At 35.9% G+C, this 5,405-nt stretch overlaps 1 non-coding gene across 1 annotated transcript; it reads left to right on the forward strand.

Moving 5' to 3' along the window:
* Window positions 1–5,081: 5,081 nt before the first annotated feature.
* LOC139903268 (small nucleolar RNA R71) lies at window positions 5,082–5,188 on the forward strand. The gene has a single exon (XR_011778100.1). It is a non-coding gene; the product is annotated as a small nucleolar RNA R71 (small nucleolar RNA).
* The last annotated feature ends 217 nt before the right edge of the window (window positions 5,189–5,405 follow it).

Raw genomic sequence — 5,405 nt, forward strand, 5'->3', positions numbered from 1 at the left:
GTCCAATCTTTCTCTGATTACTGATACTATTTCACTCGGAAGTGTGTCATTATTACGTTTAGTGATCAAAGCGTGTAGCATTAGACCATGGTTTAGTTCACAGGCAGTCTTCATTTCGTAAAAACCTAAAAAAATAAAAATTCAGAATGGGGGGAGAAGACTAGTTCTTTAGGGTCTGCTAGGGAAAGACCATTCGGGTTCCATTTTCGAGAACTACACGAAAACAGACAAGCTAACTCTAACATAAATTCATATTATCCTTTAAAGACTTGATTCTCCCCACACTTAGTTAGCTGTTGTATCGAAATTGTGATTAACTTCATTGTCGAATTCCATCGGACTATCTATGTAGTGTTTAACTCTGTGACCATTAACTTTAAATTCAATCCCATTTGAATTTATCAATTCTACTGTCCCGTATGGAAAAACTCTTTTAACTATGAATGGTCCAGACCATCTTGATTTCAATTTTCCAGGAAATAGCTTGAATCGTGAATTGAAAAGAAGAACTCTGTCTCCTTCTTTAAATTCTTTTAAACTTCTGATTCTTTTATCATGCCATTTCTTCGTTCTTTCCTTATAGATTAACGAATTTTCGTATGCTTCATGTCTTAATTCTTCTAATTCGTTTAGTTGACTTAATCGTAGACGTCCAGCTTCATGTAAATCAAGATTACATGTCTTCAAAGCCCAAAATGCTTTGTGTTCAATTTCTACTGGAAGATGACATGCTTTTCCATAAACAAGTCTAAAAGGTGTGGTTCCAATTGGAGTTTTGTAGGCTGTTCTAAAAGCCCAGAGTGCATCCTCCAATTTAATGGACCATTCCTTCGGATTTGATCCTATGGTTTTCTCTAGAATACGTTTTAAAGCTCGGTTTGTATTTTCAACTTGTCCACTTGTTTGTGGATGATAAGCAGTGGAGATTTTATGAGTTACTCCATATCTTTTAAGAACTTTCTCAAGTTGATTATTACAGAAATGAGTTCCCCGATCACTTATTAAAGCTTTCGGTGTTCCAAACCTTGCAAAAAGACATTTTAAAAAATTGACTACAACACGTGCATCGTTAGTTGGGAGAGCTTGTGCTTCCGCCTATTTAGATACATAATCAATGGCTACGAGAATATAGAGATTATTATGAGATTTTGGAAATGGACCCATAAAGTCAATACCCCAAATGTCAAATACTTCACATACTTGGATGACATTTTGTGGCATTTCATCATGTTGACTTATTTTTCCAGCCCTTTGACAAGCATCACAGGATTTGTAAAGAAGGTGTGCGTCTTTGTAAATTGTAGGCCAATAGAATCCAGCATTATAAACTTTTCTTGCTGTTAGTTGAGGCCCATAATGCCCTCCTGTTGGTCCTGTGTGACAATGGTTTAATATTTTACTGGCTTCATCTCCGAATACACATCGGCGTATTATTCCATCTGGACAACTTTTAAACAAATGTGGATCTTCCCAGAAATAGTGTTTTATATCACTGAAGAATTTCTTTCGTTTTTGGTACGATAATCCTTTTTCAAGGAATCCACAAACTAAGTAATTTGCATAGTCTGCAAACCATGGAATTTCTTTATAATCTATCTTTAATAGATATTCATCAGGAAAGTTGTCTTGTATGGCCGATTCATTTAGAACTTCTAATGCGGGATTTTCAAGTCGAGAAAGATGATCAGCGGCGAGATTTTCTGCTCCTCTTTTATCTCGGATTTCAATATCGAACTCTTGTAAGAGTAAGATCCAATGGATTAATCTTGGTTTAGCATCTTGTTTCGAAAATAGGTATCTAAGAGCAGAATGGTCGGTATAAACCACCGTTTTTGCTAGAACGAGATATGATCGAAATTTGTCAAAAGCAACGACAATAGCAAGGAGTTCTTTTTCAGTAGTTGTATAGTTCGTTTGTGCTCCTTGTAACGTCTTACTAGCATAATATATAGGTTGAAATCATTTTTCAATCCTTTGTCCTAAAACGGCTCCCATTGCAAAATCACTTGCATCGCACATTAGTTCAAATGGTAGATTCCAATTTGGTGTTATCATGATCGGCGCATTAGTGAGTTTCTCTTTAAGAATATTAAAAGATTTGATACATTCATCTGAAAAGATGAATGGAGCATCCTTTTCTAGGAGTTTATTCATAGGAGTGGCAATTTTAGAAAAATCTTTTATGAAACGTCGGTAAAAACCGGCATGCCCTAGAAAACTCCTAACTCCTCTAACATTGGTGGGATGTGGAAGTTTAGCAATTACATCTACTTTAGCTCTATCCACTTCAATTCCTTCTTTTAAAATTTTATGTCCAAGAACAATGCCTTCTTTAACCATGAAATGGCATTTCTCCCAATTAAGTACTAGATTTGACTGTTCGCATCTAATAAGCATTCGTTCCAGATTAGCTAGACATGATTCAAATGTATCACCGAAGACTGAAAAGTCATCCATGAAAACTTCCATGCATTCTTCTATCATGTCATGAAAAATTGCCATCATACACCTTTGAAAGGTTGCAGGGGCGTTGCAAAGTCCAAATGGCATGCGTTTGTAAGCAAAAGTACCATAAGGGCACGTGAATGTGGTTTTCTCTTGATCTTCGGGTGCTATTGGAATTTGAAAATATCCGAAAAATCCATCTAGAAAACAATAGTAACTATTTTCGGCTAATCTTTCCAACATTTGATCAATGAAAGGTAAAGGGAAGTGATCTTTTCTGGTGGCGTCATTTAATTTTCTATAATCAATACACACACGCCATCCTGTTACAGTCCTAGTAGGAATAAGCTCATTTTTCTCATTTGTAATGACAGTCATGCCACCCTTCTTAGGCACGCATTGAACTGGGCTTACCCATGGACTATCAGAGATTGGATATATCAAACCTGCATCTAGCAGTTTAATAATCTCTTTCTTAACTACATCTTGCATATTAGGATTTAGTCTTCGTTGGCGTTGCACATACGTTTTATGACCTTCTTCCATAAGGATTTTATGTGTGCAATACGAAGGACTTATTCCTTTAATATCATGAATCTTCCATGCAATGGCTAGTTTATGAGCTTTCAACACAGAAATGAGTTGTGATTTCTCATTTTCAGTAAGAGAAGACGATGTTATTACAGGTAATTCAGATTCACCATGTAAATAAGCGTATTCCAAATGGTTTGGAAGTGGCTTTAACTCTAATTTCGGAGGTTCTTCTATTGATGATTTATATCGATATCTGTCTTCTTCTTTTAGCATTTGAATTTCTTCTGTTATTGGTTCATATCCATTAGCTATAAGTGTAGCTAACATTTCAATTTCATCAATTGGTTCATTACCTTCTCCTAAAGAACATTCTCCTGTTCCTTGTAATTCTGGAAATTCTTCTAATAATTCTGCATGTGCATCTATAGTTTGAATATAATAACATGTATCATCTGCAGATTGTGGTTGTTGCATTGCTTTATCAACTGAAAAGGTAACACTCTCGTCCTCTATACTTAGGGTCAGTTTTTTACCGAATACGTCTATCATTGCTTTAGCCGTGTTTAAGAATGGTCTTCCTAATATGAGAGGAACTTGAGAATCTTCTTCCATGTCCAGAACAACAAAATCTACTGGAAATACTAAAGTACCAACTTTAACTAGCATGTTCTCCATTATCCCTCTAGGATATTTTATTGATCGATCAGCTAGTTGTAAACTTATTCTAGTTGGTTTCAATTCTCCAAGGTCTAGTTTAGCGTATAGTGAATACGGCATTAAATTTATACTAGCACCTAACTCTGCCAATGCTTCTATTGAACTAAGACTACCTAGAAAACATGGAATTGTGAAACTTCCTGGATCAGATAGTTTTTCTGGTATCTTATTCAACAGTACTGCTGAACAATTAGCATTCATAGTAACGGCCGAGAGTTCTTCCATTTTCTTTCTATTCGTGATCAGATCTTTCAAGAATTTAGCATATCTAGGCATTCCTGAAATCACATCAATGAAAGGAAGATTTACATTTATCTGTTTAAACATATCCAAGAATTTGGATTGCTCGGCTTCAAGTTTCTCTTTCTTCATTTTACTCGGGTAAGGAAGTGGTGGTTGGTATGGTTTAACATAAGGTTTAGCCTTAACTGTGTTATCTTCATTAACCTTTTCAACTACCGGTTCTTTTTCCTTATCTTGTTCAGGTTGTGGTTCTTGTGGAGTAGGAATAGCGTCATCAGAAGTTACAGGTATTTCAGGTGGTTTAAGTGTTGTACCACTTCTTGTGGTAATGGCTTTAGCTGTTTCATTCCAGGGGTTAGCATTTGTATCACTAGGTAGACTTCCCGGTTTTCTTTCACCTATTAACCTTGCTAGGTTACTTACTTCTTGTTCCAGATTTTGAATAGAAGCTTGTTGATTTCTAAATGCTTGAGCATTTTGTTCATTAGTTTGTTTCTGAGATGTGAAAAACTGCGTTTGAGTTTCAACTAGCTTCGTCATCATATCTTCTAAATTTGACTTTTTATCATCGGTTTGTTGTGGTGGTTTGTTTTGAAAATTAGGTCTTTGCTGGTTGTAAGTATTATTGGATACTTGTTGATTGCTAGGACCTTGTTGGTTGTTGTATGGAATATTTCGGTTATAATTCTGGTTTTGATTGTAAATCGGTCTTGGCGGTTGATAATTATTCTGATAATTATTTCCAGGCCTTTGGTTTATGTATGAAATATTCTCTCTTTGTTCCATTGTTAATTCAATACTGAGACAATCTTTTGTCAAATGTGGTCCTCCACACTGCTCACAACTAATTCGTATTGAGTGAATATCTTTAGTCATCTTTTCCATTCGTCTCTCGACAACATCTATCTTTGCGGAAATGGAATCTAAGTCATGGCTAGAATCGGCTCTAGCTGCTTTAGATGATCTAACGATATCTTTTTCTTGGTGCCACTCATGTGAGTGGGAAGCAGTGTTATCAATAATTTTGTAAGCATCAGTTTCGGTTTTCTTCATAATGGAACCACCAGCTGCTATATCGATTTCTTTCCTTGTAGTGATGTCGCATCCTTGGTAGAATATTTGTACTATTTTGACAGGTGTCTAAACCATGTTGCGGACATCCTCTTAATAACTTTCCAAATCTTGTCCACGCCTCATATAGAGTTTCATTTGCCTTCTGTGTAAACGTAACAATTTCTCCTTGAAGTCTTACGGCTTTAGATGCAGGAAAGAATTGTTTAAGAAATTTTTCAACTAAAACATCTCATGTATCGATCGCCCCTTCAGGTAACGATTCCAACCAATCTTTGGCTTCTCCCTTTAAAGTCCAGGGAAATAACATGAGATATATCTGTTCATCCTCTACTTCTCGGATTTTAAATAGTGTGCAGATCCTATTAAAGGTACGTAAATGTTCATTTGGATCT

Source organism: Rutidosis leptorrhynchoides, chromosome 3 (assembly GCF_046630445.1).
Source record: "Rutidosis leptorrhynchoides isolate AG116_Rl617_1_P2 chromosome 3, CSIRO_AGI_Rlap_v1, whole genome shotgun sequence".
Lineage (NCBI taxonomy): Eukaryota > Viridiplantae > Streptophyta > Magnoliopsida > Asterales > Asteraceae > Rutidosis > Rutidosis leptorrhynchoides.